Source organism: Canis lupus, chromosome 21 (assembly GCF_003254725.2).
Source record: "Canis lupus dingo isolate Sandy chromosome 21, ASM325472v2, whole genome shotgun sequence".
Taxonomy (NCBI): domain Eukaryota; kingdom Metazoa; phylum Chordata; class Mammalia; order Carnivora; family Canidae; genus Canis; species Canis lupus.
The window spans coordinates 47,584,941-47,608,447 of NC_064263.1; the positions used below are offsets into that span (position 1 = coordinate 47,584,941).

At 36.3% G+C, this 23,507-nt stretch overlaps 1 protein-coding gene across 5 annotated transcripts in view; it reads left to right on the forward strand.

Moving 5' to 3' along the window:
* ANO3 (anoctamin 3) overlaps positions 1–23,507 on the forward strand; it is a 372,280-nt gene that overhangs the window by 9,230 nt on the left and 339,543 nt on the right. The window contains exons 1-2 of one of the 5 annotated variants that reach the window (XM_035704230.2): positions 892–1,001; positions 2,094–2,225. The exons of the other annotated variants lie outside the window; for them this stretch is intronic. The gene's annotated coding sequence lies outside the window, so the exon portion shown is untranslated. Of the gene's footprint in view, positions 1–891; positions 1,002–2,093; positions 2,226–23,507 lie in introns of those variants that run through there. 5 annotated transcript variants of the gene reach the window in all.

A 23,507-nucleotide genomic window follows, 5' to 3' on the forward strand; every position in this document is an offset into this window, starting at 1 on the left:
GCCTCACCCATCTCTGCTGGGCTTTTTCAAAGCTCACTGTGTTTCATAACATGGGGATACTTTGCATGTCCTCAAGAATGTTGGAAAAACCATTGCTGTCCCTTGAGTCAGCTGTGGTGGATCCTATTATTGAGAGTGGTGTTTTGCCTATTTTTAGATGACCAATGAACTACCTACATTTCCCATGTTTATATCTTATTTTCACATTCTCAGGTTTCAGCTCTCATATTGTGTATCCTTTCCTTTATTCTGGTCTATAATTTGAGTTCTCAAAAGCTAAATAAACGTGTTTATGTTCTCTGAAAATTCTATACAGAAAGTTCTTGCTCTCATTTATGAGTAGAAAATATATAAACTATAAATAAAATCTCAGATTTAATATTCTCATATTCTAATTTATATAAGTCCAAAAGTCTATGACATTTATTTTTATAATTTTTTGAGCTACACATTTTAACTGAACAGAAACTGGTTGCTACAGAACCAATTGTCTACCTAAGAATAGACCCTCTAAAATAATCCAGTATCTTTGTGCAAATTAAAACTGTTATTCTGCATAAACGATAGAGAGGTAACTGCTTAGACCCTAGTCAAGCTAGAGCTCAGAGGTTGCTCTGATACTTTTTAGCTGTGTGATTTCTGTGAATCAGAAAATTCAGTGAACCTTTATATGTTTCTTTTTCCATATATATAATAAGGGTGTATAAATCTGTACCTCACAGAGAAGGTAAGAATATTAAATGAAACCACAACAGTATAACACAATGGCTGTCACTAGTAAGGATCTATGAAATGCTGTTAAGCTAAGTATATTATATAAGGTAGATTATATATTACAACAGCATTCCAGAATGTTGGAATATTCCAGAATGTGGTGATTAACCATGTTCTGGGGATTACAGTCCACATGAGGCAAATTGTGGAATCTACTAGGGCAAACTGAGCTACTCAAATTCAAACATAGTTGTCCACAGGAACACACGACTCTACAGAGAATAAAGGTCACAAACTTCAGGAACATTTATTTTACTTGATAAGTTATCCCACTAATGTTTAATACTAAAATAAAGGAGGGTGTGGTAGGAAGTAGAATCAATGCTTAAATTAATTTTTATAATAAAATGCCAGACTTCAAAGAAATTCTTGTTAGCTTAGAGATGTGTGTGGGTATTCACTTTTCTCTAACAAGAGAGATGTTTCTAAAGGAAAGTTTGTGAGGCACTGGAAAGAAAACAGGTGCTGGTTGCACGAGAACCGAGATTTCACTTGGCCGCTCCGTTAGTGATGTCCCATGATGCCAGTGGGTGCTCAGTGCATTTGATGAGGCCAGTAGTTTGTCCTGGATCCAGGGAGGCTGTGTTAGTTTTGGCACCAACATCCCGAAACAATGTTCTCTTCTCAGAGTGTCATGGGTTTTTGAAAGCAGTTAGGGATTTTACTTAAATTCATTGAGAGGTGGGAAAGAGAAACTTTTCTGTGTGTGCTAGAAATTAAACTTCTGTATTTTGTTCCCCAAAACTAAAAGCAGGCAGAGGAAAGTCTTCACTATGTTCATCTTAAAAAGATGATATAGCCTTTAGAAGTGAGAGGCCTTATCTGACCACTGACTAGTGCATCAAACAAGGAGGCAGAGATTTTAGAGACAACCATGTATTATCTAGATTAACTTGACTAAACTCAGAGATGGGAAGGGCTAGATTCACAAGCTCCTTTTATATGAGAATGTGAGAGTGATGCCAAGAAAGCATGATGAGTAGCTTGTCTAATATTACACAGATAATTAGATCTAGAGGTCAGTCTGTAATTTTCTCTATCCCGAATTGTCAGGCCCTCATGGGTCCTCTAACTCCCCTGGGTCACGATGATAAAAGATGGCTGGGCTTGGCACTGGACACCTTTGGCTGGGACTCAAACATAGATTTAGAGCTTGTGAAAGTTACTTAATATTTCTCTGCCTGTTCTTAGTGGGACACTCACTTTGCAGAATTGATTGTGGGATTGAGAAACCGTATGAAAAAAATGCCGTGTGCAGGGACAGGGCTTAGAATACATATTTAATGGATATGAGATGTCTCCTCGTTTACTACTTCCAGTGTTCTGCCTACGCGTATTACTCCCTTGTGTCTTCTCGACTCAGAAAGTGTTGGGCCATTCATATGAGTTGCTCTGAGGACTGGAGGTATTGAATCTGAAAATCAAAGTGGTCTACAAATACACACATCGCTGTGAGTTTTCTAATGAATGCTTGTAACAATATGATTTTTAGATCAAACTTTCTTAAAAGTGATTTATGATTAATTTCAAAAAGATAAAGATCTGGGGGTATTGGTCTAAGCATCTCTGGTAACATAAGAATCCTGATATCATCATTTCTTGGTTTATTTTTCATTAACACTGAAGAAATTATCCTTCCCTTCTATCTGTCCTGCTGCTGTTTTCTTCAGAATTCTTATCTGATGCCCGTAGTTAAGCACAATTCAGTGTCTCATAGTTCTTGTCCACGGAATACTTGCCTCTCTCCAGCCAGATTTCAGAATTTAGGCTCTATTTCCAAGGCCACAATGGAGAAAAGTCTCATAGCAAAAGCATGTAAAGAAACAGTGAGTTCTGTAGCAGAGTCAAGAGCATAGATTTTGGAAATCACCTGACTGATGCATACAAATGCTGCATATTTCATAATCTCTGGTGAAAATACAATAACCACAGAGAGCTTGGTCATTTTTTCATCTTGTTTTTTGCCTCAGAAGCCGAATGAAACTCTTCTCAACAATTTATCTCGTATCCTTATTATAGTTATCCTTTACATGATGAAGTGCTAAAAAGTAAAATTCTGTTCGCTCAATAAAATACATATGCAGATACTTTAAAATTTGAATTATAAAGGGCATTATTTCATCACAGATAAATGGTGGGCAAATAAGTGGAACTAGTGGATGTTCAAATATATACATCGTAATTACCTATGGGTCAACAATACAATGTAAGACCTAGTAAAATGTAAGGTATTGGTACAAGGTTAGGAAATAAGAGCTTCTGGGTAGCTCAGCTGGTTAAGTGTCGGACTCTTGATTTTGACTCAGGTCATGATCTCAGGATCTTGCGATGAAACTCTGTGTCGAGCTCTGGGCTTAGCGGGTAGTCTCTTTGAGATTCTCTCTCTCTCTCTTCCTCTGTCTCTCCCCCTGCTCTCTCTTTCTCTCTCTCAAATAAGCATATCTTACCAAAAAAATTAGGAATTAATTGAAAGGAGACTATAACATGCTGGCTGCTTCAAGTGTTAAAGGCATTCATTCATTACATTAATACTTAGTAGCTATATATACAATGCACCATACACACATGTAAACAAAATGCAGCCCTGTGCCATATATACAGTGTACTTTGACACACACCCCTGAATGCATCGATGCGAGTGGGTGCAGCTGGTATCAACCCTATTCTTCCTGACATCCCAGACTTCAGTGGCATCACTTGCCCCATTTTCATCCATGAGTACTTAGCACTAGTTAGGGTCTTTTTCAGTTTTAGGCTCGTGTTGTCATCAAACCCTAAACAAGGTCAGTATTCAAATCTTCAGTGGTAGATGCTTACAAAGAAGGAATTGGCAGCCATGGGCAAAAAGAGAGCCTGCATGGAGAATATTTCAATGTGGCCCCTGTGTAGATGTGTCCATGACAGTTTAATTTTGGTCTTTAATTTCCTGAAAGTTAAGCTAGGGAAGAGTCTTCTCCAGGGCTTACATTATATGTTTCTAAGTCAGAATGCCCCTTTATTTGTGATGATCTTCCCCTACTGTTTCTTTTTAATGTACACCTTATGGGTCTTGACTTGGCCGCCATTTTAATCCTCATCTGCATGAGCCTCCTCATCCTCCACAAATATCACATTATGTTGTGCATCCTCCGCCCATGTCATTTCATTCAACTCACCTGTTGGTTTTTTTTCTTTTTTTTTCTCTATTTTTTTATTTGTGCTTTTGGAGCATGGTGACTCCAGCCGCTGTAATGCAGAACATGGGCGCCATCACAAAGGATTGCAATTGAACGCCTCTCCTACCTCCCAGGTCTAGTGAAGCAAGAGGTAGAAGCAATGTCCTGTGTTATTCTTTTCCTCTCCTAGTATAAGTAGCAGGTGTTAGAGCAAGGGATTTAGGATGGTTCTGGAGAGTCAAGTTAGAATTTTAATATTGTACCTCAGTCACATGTTGAATTAATTAAATTTCGCTAAGCTATTCTGGAAAACCAACACAGTATATTATCCTGTTCCTTAGGGTAGTGGTTTTCTGTCTCTCATGCGGTGAACTTTAGAGTTTAACTCTCATAGCACACAGAAGTTGCTTGTAAGCTGCTTGTAAGTCGGAACTGATCACTCAGGGGGAAAATGAGGTGACTATTCATTATAGTGTGTGCCAAAGGGAAAAATCAATGATAAAGGATATATGTTTTGAACTTTCAGAAGAAATAGATCTGTGTGGCCCCAAGAGAATAGAAATGGAAAGAAACTTGAAAGAGGGACAGACTGTTTAAAAGAAAGGAGGAAGTCACTCCTAGGAAATGAAAAGGAAATGAAATGACATGGATCGACCACAGTATATGGTGTCATAAAGTATTCATTTGTATGTCTATGCATACATGTGTTTGTCAGTTTTTTTTTTTTGCTTTTTTTTTTGTTTTTTGTTTTTTGTTTTTGCCACAATTACATACATACCTCTTTCTACCAGCATGAACATTCTGGATTTTTCTTGGAAGATCAACATTTTACCTCCTACCCTCTGATGATATAGTCTGTGCCCCTAATTTAAAGTGTGCCTGAGGTTAGCCTTCCTTCCAGTGATTTCAGTCACTAGGCTAATGAATTCCTTATGGGATGTTGTTCATTTGACTTGACTCTTCTATCAATTATAGTAGGAAGAGTTTTCAATAGTGATATGGTGATAAAATTTCTAGTTTTTGGTAGGACAGTGACAAGAAAAGGTCAGCTTGGTTAGAGTGAAAGATTGACGTTGTAGGAGAGTGGAAGGTAAGCTAAATATGGATAGAAGAGTAGGCCTCAAATGCTAAATTAATAATGTTGACCAGTACTGTTGATAGACACCTTGCTATTTCTAGGAGACCCACTTTAGCTTTCCTCACTTTTTAAAGTCAAGGCCTTGGTAACATTAGGCTGGGGCCACAGCCAAGCCATCATTATTAACTCAAGGAAGTAAAAAAACTGTGGCCTTAACCTCTGCTCTCAAGGTTCCTGGCCCTATACTCTTTTGCAGCTAAAATAGATAAAAACTAAGCCTCGTATAGAAGTTTAATGTGTCCCCAAGGCAACATTGAGATTTTCTCTTCCTCCCACTAAGAGAAATTTTTTTATTTAATTTGTAGGGGTAGGAGGAAGTGGCTAATCTTAGGCTGTTTACAGAAACTCCTCCTGGGGTCTCAGATTGGCCTAGCCTGTCCGATTTGTTCTATTTCAGGGTGGAATCCATGTGGGTCCTTCGTGTTCCTGTTTTCCATTTCATGCAGGGATCGGACCTAGGCATAAATTTATACTTGCAGAGCCACTGAGAGATGTCATGTTTAACCATCTGGTCAGAAACTGGGCTAAAGTTTCTTCTACCCTCTGAGAAGCTGTGGCTACAGAAGTTGTTGATGTTAATGACTTCCTGTGTTTGTATATACTCAGGTTACCAGAGGGGAGCAAAAATCAATGGATTTTATTTTCCTTATTTGAGGAAAATGATTTTTTTTCAGTGGGTGGTTCTAGGACTAAATATATAAGACCTGTCTTGGCAGTTGCAGTGTGTCACAGTTGCACCAGAGCACATTTTCGCCTTCTTTATGGAAACGTTCAGGGAGGTCTCTTATAAGAAAACTTACTTTGTCACATTCTGACCATGATGTTAGGGGATAAAACCATATTCTCTGAGCGGGTTTGCTTTATGACCACAGAGTATCCTACTGATTTAGAAAAGAGACTAAGCCTGTCCAATCAGAGTGGACTTTAGGACCTTGGTCAGGAAGGCTGAGCTTACCTTCCGAGCTTGGGAAAAGGGTATTGAGGCTGGAACTGAGACTTGAAGCAAGTAAGGGCCTAGTGTTGTCAGGGACTATCAGTGGAGACTAATTATAGAGAAAACCCAGAGGAAGCAGAGCCAAGAGATTGGTAACACTGTCATGTTTGAGTTTTAATCAGGTTCTAACTAAGGCTAATCTCAACCTGGAGCTCAGTCAAATTAAGTCCATTATGTTTTCCCAAACTAGTTTATATCAGGATTTATGTAGCTATTTCTAGTTTAGTATATAGGAGATATTTCCTCCTTGTGCCTCTCCCCTTGGAAGGCTCTTTCTTTTTCCTCAAAATTTCTCTCAAGGATCTTTCAAGTATTCCTTTCTCTTTGAAGCATTTTTTTTTCTTTGATACATGCTTGGCAGTTTGTTACTCTGTTATAATCTTTATCATATAACACAGTGATATGTTTGCTTATCTGTATCTCTCATAGTGTAAATTACTATAATCCATTTCATAATACTTATTTAGCACTTATTCTGTGTTAAGCTTTGGGGGTATAGGGCTGAGCAAGACAAGCATGGTTTGTGCTCTGTGTGAGGGCTGTTTCAATTCTTATATACAACAAATGCTTGCAAAATACTGAATTAGTGCACAATTCAAAACATATTTATCTCTGAACCTTTTTTTTTTACTAGCATCACTCCACAGACATCTTAAATCTTTATTGAATATCCACCTTTGCCTTAATTTATTTCTTAACATTTTGAGAGCTGATGCTTCACTTTCATAAGCCATATATCTCAGATCTTCAAAGAGTTCCCAAATCAAAACTGCAGAAATATTTACCAAAGCAGATAAAACTCCCTCTGAATCATAATGTCACTGAAAGTTACATTTATAACACCATGTGGACACAGTCCGTACTTGCCACCCTTTCAATCTTCACTATCATTTTATCGTCTGTGTTGTAAAAAATATTACAGTGACTAGATCACTAATTGAAATGGTTTTAAAAAATACCTTTTCTTATTTCCATACACAGCAGACTATAGATTACGTTCAAGTGATAGATCAACCCCTACTTGACAATTCACTCTTAAGAGTCTCTAAAACTATTATGCCCAGGCTAAGAACCAAGGAATAATGATATGTATTGGCTTTATTGTTTTTTTTTAATCTAACCCATCATCCTTAGTTGGACTTTTATCCTGCCTTATGCCAAGGCCCATTTTTCAAAAGAAATGTTTGCATGTGTGACTTTTCAGGAGTTATTATTTACTTAAATGATGAATGGAGAAAGGATGAGGAGAGAAAAATATCACGAGTTCATGCTGCTGGCTTTGATCTAAAGCTAAGTGACTCATATTATTCAACTTTATAAGTTAATAAATCAGAAGTGGAATTACATTGTGTATTTTCAATGTGGTCAAGAATATAGAAACCATGAATATCAAGTTCATGAATATCATTATTGTGGAATAGTAATAGAGTTCATTCAGTGGAACTCTAAGTTACTTGAAGTGATAATGATTTGTATATTCAAACTATTTTAAGTAAAATATTGAATATTTTTTTAATGTTGAATATTCCACGTCTGTGCATGAAGTTATATTTTTATTACTGTCCCTCAGAGCCTTGCAGGTTCCAATGTACAGCTTATCAAATGAAAGCTTGATCACTCGTAAAACCCTGATGGAGCTGTACCAGTAATTTCAGGCAAAACAGCCTTATTTATGCTCCTACTCTGCTGCTACATTGCAATCATTTATGAAAAAGTCACTTAAGAGTTTAGGATACAGCTGATGTTGGAAGCACTCCTGATCCCCTGGAGACTGGATTCAAGATATTAGCTTCCTTAGTTTTAACCTACCTACTCATATAATTGGTTGGATCTAAGATAAGACAATCAGCAACTAAAATTTCTTTGAAGTATCTTATCCAGAATTTCTAACTGACCTCAAATAATCTCCTAAATTCTATTTATTTTCAGAATGCCATTATTTTTTTTTATTTTAAAAGAGCACTTTTTAAAAATCTGATGTATGGATCTTGATCAGGGATACATATAATGCACTGTTTAGTAGGAAGATAGCCACTTGTCTGTTAAAATGCAACATGATTAGTGTTATAGTAAATTTATGAATAATGTGTTGTGAAAACACATTGACGGAAGTGATATGTTCTGACAGAAGTAGGAATGAAGCTACAGAAAACAATAGCTTGAGGGAGGAGATATTTGCACAAAATGTTCATGAGTAGGATTTTTTCCATGAAGCTGAAATATGAGGAGGAAAGGTAGTACCGGTAAAGGGAACATCATGGTCAACCACAGAAAGGCATGAGAAAGCAACTTATAATTGAGAAAGCAAAAGCAGTCTTTAAAGCCATCCCTAAAACCACTAGAGATGTTTAATAATTCCTCTGAATTTTTAGAATGTCTTTCATATATTTGGTAGAATAGGTGTTTTGTTTTGTTTATGAGTTTCTTAGAATAACTCCCTTTATCAAACTCTGTGTTCTTAAGTGCAGGGGCCATTTCTAATTTATCTTGCAAAACATACAGCCCTTGGCAGCCATTCAACATAGTTGTCAAATGAATAGCGATGTAGCTGGACTGTGGGTTGTGTGAGACAGAGATTGGAAGATAAGGAGGTTAAGTTGGGCCAACTTGCAATGGGATTTGAATGTCAAAACAAAGCAGTTTAGCCTGTATTCGTTCAGTGAAGACAAGCCTCCAAATGTGTTTAACCAGGTTAGTGAAAGGGTCTGAGCTGTGCTATTGCTATTTCCCTCCCCAAAAAAGGGGGGGGATATTTTCTTTAGCCTCAGAATGAAGGCTAATTGTCTTAATAAAAATATTTTAGCTTGGTCACACACAACTCTTAGCATTTTTTATTTTGTTTTTGTTTTAATAATTAGGAGGCTCCTGATAGAATAGACACTGATTTGTGACGAAGAGGTCATTATCTGAACAGTGGGTATTTTGGTGTATGGTTAGCTTCAGCTGGAACAGATACTCCCAAGGGAAGGCACCTTATTCCAGAAACTTCCTCTGAAAACCTAAGGAATTTAGTGGCTTGACTAGGAACTTGTTTTAAATATGCTAGTCTCTAAGTATAAGAGCCAGTCATTCCCATAGGCATTGGATTGCACAGTCCTATTTCCAAGTAAAATGGCAGTTACATTAAAGCTACCAATCCATGCCTGAGAAACCATTGTCTAAGACCCACAGTGAAGCTTAAGCTTCAAATTTGTCCTCTGCTAGTAATTTTTACTCCATCACATCTTAAAGGAGAATCCTGAAACCTTTTAAGAAAAATGGAGTTACATGATATATGCAAAGGGCAAAGAAAGCAAGAGATGCTGACAGCCAATAACAGTATATTATTGTAGTTTCCGAATTACAGTTCAAGTTTCATGGTTTAGTTTCCTATTGAATATATCACAGAAACCTAAGCAATTTCTGATTGAGATAAAGAAATTGTCAAACATAATTTGGTTGTACATTTGGAAATTTGATTTAATTAGTAATTTGCAACTATTTAAATATCTGTTAGCATGATTATAATACTCTTTTAATTTCTAAATTACTAATTTTAGCTTCTGGTTTATATTACTTGAATCTTCCATAGATGCAAATGTCACCTTTCCCTGATTTCCTCACGTGATTCAATCAATTCTAAATGGAAATATTATGTTAGAAATTCTATATAGTTAGAATTCTTCTTAAAAAAAATCAGAAGTCTGGTGTGTGTTAATAAGCTTGGCCTATGTGTCTGAGTAAACTATTATCTTTATGTCTGTTTTCCCTATTTCTGTAATAATAACAATACCTTTTCCTTACTGGGTAGTATCAGAAAAAATTAGTTTATGTTTTAACATGAACAAACATCCCCAAGGAAGAGAAAAGGGAGTATGCAAAGGATGTCAGCCTAATTATTATTTGACAAATGAAAATGATTTTCTGCTCCCAGTACAAAGCTATTTCTTAGACTGAAAAAATAAATGTGTAGAAAGACAAATTAATCAGAATATTCTCAATCAAAATGGTCTAGCTTAAGGCTAGTAAGTTATTTATTCTCATTTACAGAATAGTTGTACTGAGGTTTTGACGTGCTAGGGCATAATGCACATTGAAACATTAAGTTAGGCATAGAGCAGACGAATGAACATACAGGAAAGGAGCATTCTAGTGTGATGCTGTAGTTTTGCTTTGCTCATTTAAAAACTGTGTCTCACTTATAGTTAATTTCTAAAATAAATTCAAATTAATAGGAAATATAGTACCCAGAGAAATCATCTTACAAGGATTTTTAAAAATTAAAGCTTATTTTGAAAAATATGAATGGCTTGAACTAAATTAGATTTTTAAATCAGTAAATAATATTCTAAGGTATTGGGGATTTTTCCTCTATAACCTCTAGAAGTTTGAAAGAAGAATCTCAGCAATTCTTTTTTGTATCCATAGGCTAATTGCTTCATTAAGTGTTAAGATGTGGGTTTAAAGCCATATACCAAAAACAAAACAAAACAAAACAGAACAAAAAAACTAAATTAAAAAAAATAATAAAGCCATATACCTCTCTTTACCAAGCATCTTGCATGAACCAGTGCCTTCAACTTCTCTGTTCCTTCAAAGTTTCTTTATCTCTAATAATAATAATAACAACAATAATTCATAAAGCCCTTACTCAGTAGCAGGCGCTGTTCTACATGCTTTTTCTAATTTAATTTCTTTAGTCCTCAAAATGGCTCAGTGAAGACGTTACTATAATTACAGAGAAAAACAACTGAGATAGAGAGATGTTAGACAGGTTCCCCAAGACCACATAGTTTGTAAGTGGTGCAGCAGGGGGGAATCCAGACACTTAATTTGCTAGTAGTACCTACGCTACATTAGAGCAAGGTCAGTAAAACAGTGAAACTTGTGAAAGTGACCCTGGGGCACTTTATTTTTATTAATATGCTCCATCGTAGGTCAATATCAAAATATCTATGAGGTAATGATGTCAAAATCTCTTGAAATGGTATGTAGATTAAAGATATATAATACCAAGCCTTTTCCACTTCATTTGCTGAGCATTGAGAATGGAAGCTCCCCACAGAGAGCCACAATCCCACAGATCATTTAATTGCAGAGAATTTAGTGATTTGAGAAATATAAAATGTCAAAACTAAAGATATTTCCTTGTATTATGAAAATATTATTAGCCTTCATCGAAGGAGAAAAATGGGCCTTAGGTATCCAAAGCAACTTTTTAAAGACTATTTTGATTAACATTTTTAACATATTTTGATTAACATATTTATTGAGCTTTTCCCACACACATACGCACACAGAGACATTATATATATAAAATAAAAGCAGTTAGCATGATTTTGCCTCGGATCTGAATGAGACAGCAGGCTTGAGTACAGTCATCTTGAGACACCACGGCCAGAACAAGAAAGGCATCAAGGTGGTCTTTTGTATTTTCATTTTTCTGATTCATTAAATTTATTTCATTTCAGAGTGTCTAAAGAATATGTGAAAGGGGGACCTAGCTGACTCAGTTGGTAGAGCATGCAACCCCTTGATCCTGGGGTTGTGACTTTGAGCCCCACATTGAGTATAGAGATTATTTAAAAGAAAATCTAAGAAATAAAGAAATAAAGAGAGAGATAGAAAGAGAGAGAGAGAGAAAAGGACAAACATGTGAGATCCTGATGTTGCATTCTAACCTTTTGCTTCAATAAAAAGGAATAACTTTTATGTCACCAGGTAAGTATATTCATTAAGTGAGCTGATATGAAAATACTGGGTAAACTGTAAAAACAATAAATGTATAATAAATAAACTGATTTGATTTAGTAGGAGTAATCATCATCATAATAATAGGAGAAATTTAATGAGAGTCAACACCAAATGCACTATACTTTGTACTGACATCTGTTGTTGCTTTATCACAAACTTGAGAGCAAATTCTATTTTAGTACACCAATGGATTCTTGTCATATTTTGTAGAGAAATTATTATATTCTTGACAGGGTCACGAGCTGACTTTAAAGGTCAAGTATGATATGTCTATGATGCAAATAGACAAAGTTTGCAGTGGGCCTTGGGATGAAAGAATAAAAATATTCTCTTGAAATCTAAGGCAAAAAGCCGTATCAACTGAACTAGTCCGGGAGTTTCCCGTACCAGGGGCACCTAAAATCCAACTGATCTTTCCTATTAGTGGTTTTCAATCATTTCTGCATTTGTCTGGAAAGCGAATCACTCTCCAGGTATTAAAATGTTCCTTAAATGAATCTCTTGTATTCATACGTCCCAGCCACTGGACTCCCTACCATAGCCACTCACTATCCTAACAGAGTCTTAACTCAGGGGCCACCGTATCATGAATAGCTTTCTTTATTGGAGCAGGGAAAGCAGAAATACGGTCCTGCTGGCCAAACCAGTGCACAGGCATTCAGGAATTACCTAGAAACAAATATGAAAAGGAGAGGGAGAAGTAAAATGTAAGTGGTGTGCACAAAGGTTAAGTATATGTGCTTCTCTGTTGAAATTGGGGGGAAAAAACAATTCTGCATTTCCTGAAGAGATCATTGGTTTCTGGAAAGTATTAAACTTTTATATTCCAATTGCGACTTCAGCCCTCTGTTCCAAGACCTACTGTCTGAAAAATCATACAAAATTCAAGATTATAATATGCTCTCTATAAGACTGTGTATCATAGGTAAGGCAGTAACTTTTGGGGGAGTTAGATTTATTTTCTACTGGCTTTCTGTGATTGAGAATTGTGGATCCTGGTTAACCAAGCAGCCATCCACCCACTCCCTAATTTTATATGGGTTGATCAAGTCCTACAGAGATTTCAGTGTGAATAATATGAACTTATTCTCTGTGAATATGATGATGGCTAATAAATAAATAAGTTTAATAAATGAATTCATAAACCATTGCCTCAACCAATAAATAACAGCTCCCTCCTGACTAGAAGGAGTGAATTTATTGATGTCGGTGTTGTATATTCCTCATCTCTGTTAAATATAAATCTTCTCCTTGTGGCCAAACATTCTGGTCTGATGGACTTCTCGTCTTCCATCATTCCTCCTTGACAATTTATCTCTTGAAAAAAAAAATTCTGCCATATCCTAGGTAGTCTGAAAGTCAAGTAAATCTTGGATCAGGAAGAAAGAATATAAATTTATAAGTCTTGTGTGTTCTAGGAGTAGCAGCCACTAGGAATATGAGTATTATATTATATTCTGGCTCAGAATTGTTGGTGGGAATTGTAAATAGCAGTCACATAAGTGTTGCCACTTCATTTGCTTTGTTTTATTAGGCATCTTTCATATATGTGTGCATGCCCACACACATATGCACACACATTCACATATGCATCTACTCCTGTGGTATAATATAAACTAGAATAAAATTCCATCTTAATTCAAATTAAATCCTTTAAATATATGTAGCTGCACAAACTTCCCCAGGTCAATATTTGATGCCATTTTTCCTAGACTCACATCTATCTCGATTCAACCATTTTCCAATACTTCTGAGGATCAGAAGTATACACTAAGCCTTTTTATATTAATCAGCATTTATTTAATGGTTGTTATATGAAATATACAATTCCACCTTTTTTATGCAACCAAGTCTTTTATTGTTATTTTTTGATAGAGAATGAGAGAGAGGATGCATGCAAGTGGCAGAGAGGGGCAGAGGGAGGAGAGAGAATCCCAAGCAGACTCTACGCCCAGCACAGAGCTCTATGCGGAACTCCATCTCACAACCCTGAGATCATGGCCTGAGCCGAAATCAAGAGTCAAATGCTTAACTGACTGAGCCACTCAGGGTGCCCCCGTGCAACCAAGTTTTTAAAGCTATGATTATTTAACCAAATGTTCAGTAGCTTCAATTGGATATTTCTCAGGGACACTGTATGCAAATACAGTCATCTGAGCTAATTTTTCACTTTTATTCAACATGTGATGAAAACAAGTTTCTTACTTCGTCAAATTATGGACGTAATTTTAAAGTTCACTTTTGTTTCTTTGAAGAAATGGGGGAGGGGGAGTGAGAAGAATTGGATCTTGAAGAAAAGTTAAACTATAGAAGTGAGTAAAGTAGCAGAAGGCAAATGAGGCAACGAGGAAAGGTGTCAACAAATGTCGACCTTTCTAGACCTAATCAAGACTATTTTCACATAATAAAAGTTCTCCTATAAAATAGGAAGTAGATCCCTGCAGTAACTCAAATCTCAGATTGCTGATTCTGGTAAGATGACTTTCTAGTACTATCCTGATGAATCTCCTTTAAGTCTAATTAGAGCATATTATTCACTCGGTGGTAACTATCCTTTCCTAGATGAATGTGTGGTCAGGGAAAACCTGGCTTAGGATCTTTCAGGAACTATAAGGAAAAAAATCTAATTCTGAGATTACAGGAACTAACGAGTCTTCCCATCATTCCTCCTTGACAATTTCTATAACACTGTATGTGGTGGGAACTAAGGACAATATCAGCCTGGAAGTTTCTGGTGTGTGAACAGTCTTAAGAGTACTCTTCTCATACTAATACAGCTAATCTCAAGGTGAACTTCAGAAAAATTCAAGTTTTCTGCTTTTTAACAAACTAAAATAAATGATATACTTTGATTGATGTACAAATTAATAAAGGTGAGATGAAAATGTTTGTGTACCTGAAATGTGTAAAAGAAGGTCTATTTCAAAGAATCGGTCTTTATTCATTTAAATTTGCATCTATCTCTCTCTTCAAAGTATGTTACATTTAAATGTTTCTTGATTTGATTTCTATTTGAACTACTGGAAGTTTAATTAGATTTTTTTGAATCCAGATTATAATTTAGTTTATCCACATATAGCTTTTAAGAGGAAACTAATTTTAGGTATTTGTTCTGAACATTAGTTTAATTTCCAAAGCTTTTTATAATAAGGGAGTTTCAAAAGAATAATTTTCATGTACGTGACCTTTCATGTTATACCAGCACATAGATTTTCAAACAAATATTTGTCTCTTGAAATAAAAATTACAATATAATATGCCAGTCTCCTAAATTGGCAAAATAAAACCAAGTTACAAATGCTGCTTCTCTAAACCATATATCTATATTTACGAATATAACTATCAAAATTGCATTTTTTTTTCTGTTTTGCTTTCAGGGTTAAGGGGTTAAGTGATGGTGGTTTGTAAGATAGGCTAGGACATTCCAGGTTTTAAGCATTTACGACTATCAGGGTCCACTATCTGCTTCCCATAAAGAACTGTTCATTCAAGAGTTAGGCTTGGATTCTGTCAAAAATGTTCCACATTATAACAATAACCCTGACATAGATTGCACCGACAGTGTTTGGTGTGCAGCTCCATCCAGAGCTACAATCTCAAAAATAGTTTGATTCCTCTTTATATTCCATCTTCTACTCAATTTCTTCATTTCCTTCCCCATCTCAGCAGAATATTCTTAGAGTTTTCAGAACAGATTTAGGTTAAACATTCTATGCTCATGGATTGAAAGAACAAATATTGTTAAAATGTCTATACTATCCAAAGCAATCTACACATTTAATGCAATCGCTATCAAAATACCCCCTGCATTTTTCACACAGCTAAAACCAACAATCCTAAGATCTGTATGGAACCACAAAAGACCCCAAGTAGCCAAAATAATCTTGAAAAAGAAAAGCAAAGCCAGAGGCATCACAGTTCTGGACTTGAAGTCATATTACGAAGCTGTAGTGATTAAGGTGGGAGGGCACTGGCACAAAATTGGACGTGCAGATCAATGGAACAGAATAAAAAATCCAGAAATGAACCCACAACTATATGATCATCTAATCTTCAACAAAGCAGGAAACTATGTCTAATGGAAAAAAGAAAGTCTCTAACAAATGGTGTTAGGAAAACTGGACGGCAACATGCAGAAGAATGAAACTAGACCACTTTCTTACACCATACTCACAAATAAATTTCAAATGGATGAAATACCTAAATGTGAGACAGGAAACCATCAAAACTCTAGAAGAGAAAATAGGCAGTAATCTCTTTGACATCAGCCGTTGCAGCTTCTTACTAGATATGTCTTTTGAGAGAAGGGAAGCAAAAGCAAAAATAAATAAATAAATAAATAAATAAATAAATAAATAAATAATAATAATAAATAAATAAATAAATAAATACAAAAAACTATTGAGACTTCAGGATAAAAAATCTTCTGCACAGTACATCTGCATAATTAAAAGACAGCCTTCAGAATGGAAGAAGACAAATGCAAATGACATATGTTAAATAAAGAAATAATTTATCAAACTCAACACCCATAAAACAAATAATCCAATTAAAAAATGGGCCAAAGACATGAATAGACAGTTTTTCAAAGAAGGCAAACAGGTGGCCAACAGACACATGAAAAGATGTTCAACATCACTCATCATCAGGATGTACATATCAAAACTACAGTGAGGTAACACCTCACACCAGTTTGAATGTTTAAAATAAAGAACACAGGAAACAACAGGTGTTGGTGAGGATGCAGAGAAAGGGGAGCCCTCTTACACTGTTGGTGGGGATGCAAGCTGGTGCAGCCACTCTGGAAAACAGGATGGAGAGTCCTCAAAAAGTTAAAAATAGAGCTACCCTATGACCCAACAATTGCACTACTGGGTATTTACCCAGAGGACACAAAGATACTGATTCAACCTGATGCTGATAGCAGCATTTTCAACAATAGCCAAATGATGAAAAGAGTCCAAATGCCCATCAACTGATGGAAAAAAGATGTTTATATATATAATATATATATTATAATGAAATATTACTCAGCCATAAAAAAAGTATGAAATCTTGCCATTTGCAACAATGTGGATGGAGCTAGAGAGCATTAGGCGAAGTGAAATAAGTCAGAGAAAGATAGATGCCATATGATTTCACTCGTATGTGGAATTTAAGAAATAAAACAATTGAACATCATGAGAGAAAAAGAGAAGCAAGCCAGAAAACAGACTCCCAACTATAGAAAACAAACTGAGGGTTACTGGAGGGGGGTGGGCAGTGGGATGGGTTAGATGGGTGATGAGTAATTAAGGCGGCACTGGTGATGAGCACTGACTGTTGCATGTAAATGATGAATCGCTTGATTCTACACCTGAAACTAACACTACACTGTATGTTAACTAGCTGGAATTTAAATAAAAACTTCAAAATCAAGAAAGCCAAAAAAAAAAAAAAAAACCTACGAAAAAGATAAAGTATCGTGTATTCACACAATGAATGGAGCATCAAAATAATAATTAATAAAGTATAAAATAAAGAACCAGATTTACGTTTATAGAAAAGTTGAGGAAATAATACAGAGACTTCCCTATATACCCCATACCTGGTCTTCCCTATTACTAACATCTTGCGTTGGTTTGGCACGTTTGTACAATTAAGAAACCAATATTCATGTGTTATTATTAACTAAATTCCATATATCTTTTTCAGATTTCTTTAGTTTTTACCTGTAGTCCTTTTGTTGTTTCAGCACCTCATGCAGTATCACCACATTACTTTTACGTGTCATGATTCTTTAGGGTCCTTTTGGCTGCAATAATTTTACAGATTTTCCTTATTCCAGCTTTGAGTACTGGTCAGGTATTTTATTGGAAGTCCCTCAACTTGTGTGTCTTATTCTTATTTCATGTTTAGATGGGGATTATGTGTTTGCGGGAGAAGAACCACAGGTGTAAAAAGTCATTGCACTATATCATACTTTCAACATGACTTATGACTGTCATAATTGACCTTTACCACCTGACCGGAGTAGTGTTTATCAGGTTCCTCCATTATAAACTTTTTTTTTTTCTCTTTACCATATCATACTCTTTAGAAGGAACTCACTCTGTACAGCCTGCACTTAAGGAGTAGGGAGTTACGTTCGGTAGAGGCAAACCCTTGAGGGAGCATCATCTAGATAAATTATTTGAAATTCTTCGGAATGAGTTTTCTCCCATTTGTTTAGATTTTCATTTATTTTTATCAGTATGGACACATGGCTACTCCTTTTATACTTTGGACTTTAACACAACACTACTCTGTTGCTCAGATGTTCCAGCTTTGGCCATTTGGAGTTGTTTCAGTTGTCTCCTGGTTGCTTGATGTACCGCTGTCATGATGACTTATTTTTTTTTTCCTTTATGAAACACTCCCTACTTTTGGGCAATATAAGATATTACAGAGTCACCTTGTATATTTCTTTCCCCAGCCCTACTCTAAACCATTTCTCTAAAAACTCTGGTTTTTTTTTTTGGGGGGGGGGTGTTGTTTGTTTTTATTGAAGAAAGGTATTCAAAACCAAGATCAGGGCATCAGGTATGCATCTTGGTTTTGTAATATCATAGCCTTTGGGCTCTCTCAGCTTAAAAAAAAGTGAACTGTATGTGTGCATAAAGACCTGTATATAACATATACCCATACATATTATCACCATATGCAACTACCTCTGTCTATGTTGAGCAGCACATGAGTTCATGCTGGTGTAGCCGACCCCAACCCATTACCCCAGGATCGTTCTTGCCTCCCATCTTGTCTGTAACACCCTACTGTCGACAGCGAAGAAACTTGATTCCCACCATCTACCACCCATTAATTTTTCAATCCCGGTGATGTACAGTGTTATCAGAATTGCTAATCCTCATCACACATGACTTTACCTCCTAGAACACAGTATTTGGATACAATTTCTTGTCTTTAATCATCAGATTCCATCCTTCTATACAATTTCTTGTCTTTAGTCTCCCATATTCCATCCCTTTCTAAACTTACTCAGTACCCCACTCCCTTCAGCTACGTGGTTTCATACATTTGCAATACATGGAAATGGCTTTGTCACATTCTTCCTTCTGTCCTTAAATGCCCTGACTACCTAAAATATTTTTTTTTAATTTCTATATATTAGCGTTTGCTCTTTGTGTCACAAAAGTTCTAAAGGTTCAAACAAATGTGTCGTGTCATGTAACCCTCACTGCAGCATTATAGTAGTTTTATGTCTTAAATATCAGTATTGCTGCACTCGTCAACCTCCTTCCTCCCCAACACATGGCAACCACTGATCATTTTTACTGTCTCTGTAGTTTCCATTTAGAGAACGTCATGTAATTTGGAATCATCCTTATGCAGCCTTTTCAGATTGGCTTCTTTCATCTACTAATATGCATTTAAGGTTTATCCATGCCTTTTTGTGGTTTGATAGCTCATATCATTTTATTGCTGAATGATATTATGTATACAGTGTATTTAGCCCTTCACTGACTGTAGGGCCTCCTTGAATGTTTCCAGTTTGGGGTGATTATTAATAAAGCTGCTAAAACTTTGACCTGCCAGGTTTTGTAGAGATCTAAGTATTCAATCAATTTGGTAAGTACCTAAGAGCATGAGTGTTAAATTAGAGAGTCAGATCACATTTAGCTTTGATTTAAGTACCCAGACTACCTTCCTAAGGGGCCGTGCCATTCTGTATGCATTCCCATCAACAGTGATTGAGAGCTCCAGTCGTTCGGCATCATGGTCAGCAATTTGTATTGTTACTTTTTTTCTAGCCACACTAATGCGAATGGTGGTATTTGTTATTTTATTTACAATTCTTTAATGACAAGATGTTGAACAACATTCATACGCTTATTCGCCACCCGGACATCATCTTTGGTGAATTGTCTGAACAGATCTTTTGCTCAGTTTTTAACTGTGGTGGTGATTTTCCTACGGCAGAGTCCTTAAGTTCTTAATCTATTCCTAGATTTCATATTCAAGTCCTCCAGCTATTTGTTTTGCAAATATCTTCCCCAATCTGTAACTTATCTATTCCTTAACAGTGTATTTCTCAGAATAAGAGCTTAAGTTCAATAGCGTCCAACTTGCCAATTCTTTTTTCTTCCATACATGGCACTTTTGCTCTATCTAAAAATCCCTGACTAAATAAATAAGTAAATAAATAAATACATCCCTTATTAGGTCCATGATCATATACATATCCTCTTATATTATATACTGGAAGTTTTATAGTTTTTGTGTATTTTATATTTTGTCTATAGTCTATTTAGAGTTGATTTTGGGGGAAAGACATCAGACCTCTATCTAGGTTACAGACAGGGAGTGAAAACTTTGGAGCAGTGCTTGGAGGCAGGAGAAGGGATTTCAAATCAATCAGCTTCCCTTTCTCTCTTTCAATCTGTCTCTGCCTGAGCTTCAAGGAGTTGGAATGTCTATGTGTGTTGCTAACAGGCTGAGTTAAAAATGGTCTCTCCCACGTGATGGGCTTTCAGATGGCATTTGGGGAACACAAAGTAAAGATTAGGGAGTCAACCCTGAGAGAGCGTGGAGTCAAGACTCCCTACATCCTACATCCTACATCCTACATCCTGATTAGGACCCCAGATCTATCTCTTACCAACTACTTGGCCATAGGCAAGTTTTATGTAGTCTTTTGCATTTTAGTGTCTCTCTGTGTATGGGGATAATAGTAATATGCTTCATAGGGATGAGGTAAGATCAAATTAGTTAGTATTTGTTAATTGCCCGGAACAAAACCTGGGACATATTGCATACTATAAAAAGTATTTTTAAAGTATTTAGGAAGTAAATGTGAATTTAAATTCAAATTATTTTTAGATTTTTGTTACTGTGGAATTTCCTTTTTTTAACTTCTTATTTTAATTCTTAAAAATTAACAGGAATTTGGGCTGTGTGTGTGTGTATGTGTGTTGTGTATTCTGTTTGAGTGACTATAGAGTTGGGGACGGGGGGGTGTCTGTGTTCATGCCTGGCCCAGAATGTTAAGCGGAAAGCATCTCCATTGTGGCCAGTGTGATAATGATGCTTATTGAACTGTGGGCAGGAGAATCCGAGTGCAGCCATGGTTCTCTGCTTCAGCTATCCCATTCTATAAGGAACTTCTTCTTCAGCAACTTTAACACTTCTGATATCTAGTTTATTCATTATTTTCAGTAAGTGAGGTAGGCATAACTGCATATTGCAGCCAGGTCTGAGTGCTGGCCCTGGGAAGAGGAATGACCAGAGACCTGGTCTTGTAGCTGTGCCTAGTAGTGTTAATAAGAAGATGACCCTCTCTTGGAACCATCTAAAACCCTGGCTGATTGCTTTTTTTTTTTTTTCCCTATATGTTCTGTTTTAAATGTGCAGTCTCTTGTATTTTTCTCTTCTGTATTTTCCCATGCTAGTTCCTACTTTTATTTGACCAACATTTTAATTTAATTTGTTACACTCACTATCCCAGGGCTCTTGTCTGCTTCCTCACTCCTTTCCTAGATATTATCAATATCCAGTCAAACCCCTGACCCCTTTGTGTCCCAAGCAGATGCTTCATATCAGTGTTTACTTACCGCAGATTCATATCTGCCAAACAGCTGTAGTGATTTGAACTCCCCAAAAGGGCAGTATTAATAATCAGAATTTTTGTATGAATTAATGTGCAAAGCTCTTAAAAGAAAAAGTAGTAGAGCTTCAGACTATTAAAAAAGATAACCTTTTCTTAAGATTTTATTTATTTATTTTAGGGGGGGCAGAGGGAGGGGGACAAGGAGACCCCTTGCTGAGCAAGGAGCCCAAGTAGGGGTTTGATTCCAGGACCCTGAGACCATGACCTGAGCTGGAGACAGACACTTAACCAACTGAGCGAGGTGCCCCTAAAAAAGATAATTTTTTTAAAAGAAAAAGGTATATAAACCTAGAACCTCAGAACGTGGCACATACATATTTTTATATGTGAAAGAAAAGTGGGAGAGCTGCTGTCCCGCTGAGTGATGGCTTCAGTCATGGTTCCAGTTGTCACGGTAAATTTAAACTCCTGTGCTAGGTCTGCTAGATCAGGGTTCCTCGATCTTGGCACTGCTGACACTTTGGGCCAGAAAATTCTTTGAGGTAAGTTGTTGCCCTGCTCATTGCAGAACATGTAATAATATCTCTCTCTGGCCTTGACACACTAGATGTCAGAACCTCCTACCAGTTGTGACAGACAGAAATTTCTGGGCATTGCCAGATGTCATCCCACATGCACAAAATTGCCCCCAGTTGAGAACTAAAGCACTACACACTTAAAACATTCTTTTCCAGAAGATCTTCAAGCCCATGGGAAAAGATAGGGTGAGATGAAGAACTTTAAAGTAAATAGGAGTTAGAAATTTGGGCAGAGCTTCAAAGAATTGTATTAAAGTTTTTGTGTTATCTGAGCCTGCTTAATCATTCCATTTTGTACTTGGTGTTTGTTTTATTTGAGTAGAAATCTTCAGTAAATAGCAGTGCAAAGGGAATCATATCTTGTTTTTATTATGGTAAAATAAATAAAGCTCTTTTCCTTGGGATCTCTTGGTTTTTTTCATGAATATTTCTTTGAGATAGAGAATGCATTATTCCAGAAACACACGAAAGATAGGAAGTACCTCATTCAAAGCACCTAACCAGATACCCAGAGCCCAAGAGGAAAACTACAGGGCTAACGTCCTTATCTGTGGGCTTATAACTTAAAGCCACTGCTGTCCTTTTGGGTTGTGTTTTTATTATAATTTTGAAAAAATTCACAAAGTCCTCTTTGTGGTCAAATTAAAGATACCCGTTTACTAAATGCCCACTACTGAGATCAGGCCAAGGATGGATTCTCTACTTAGAAAGACCTCCTAACTCTGCCTAACCTTTTGCATATGGTAGGCACTGAACTCAATAGAATAATTCAACTTAATTCAAGAATGACTAAGTGGCAGAAAAAAAAAATCTCAGAGAAAATTCAAATGGGAATTACTTCTGGCTTGAGAATAAGCAATGGTCCAGGATTTATGGAGCCTGAAGCCTGTGTAATTAAAGGGCCCCTTTCAAAAAACAATGATACAAGTTTATATATAAAATAGTTAGAAAGGGAACATTTAGAGTGGGAAAAGTAAATTACTACAATTACCCCTTTTTTTTTTAATGCTGACAAATTGTACAAAAGCAAAAACTTACGAAAAAAATAAGTAACATGTTATTTTTGTTAATTAACTGCCTGACACCCTCTACCATGTTTTTTTTTTCCCCCTATAATTTTTGGCTTCCTGCTCTTTGATAGCCTCTTCATATGACCTTGAGTTTATAGTAACTTTTTCTATAGCAAGAACAAAAACCTATATATTATTTCAAACATTGTGCTTGGTTGAACTGCCTTATTTTCATGTGAAAGTTATTTTTAGCTACACAATAATTTTTGCTAATGCCATGTAAGCTTTTAGAACTAATGCCAAATTTGGAAATACCTCTCTCAAGTTTCTTATTTATGATCTATAAGATTTGGAACAATTCCTTGGACATATTTCTGGCTTGGTACATTCCAAGTATTGTTTCTTTTTTTAATATTTTATTTATGTATTCATGAGAGACACAGAGAGAGAGGCAGAGACACAGGCAGAGGGAGAAGCAAGCTCCCTGCGGGGAACCCGATGTGGGACTCGATCCCAACACCTTGGGATCACACCCTGAGCCA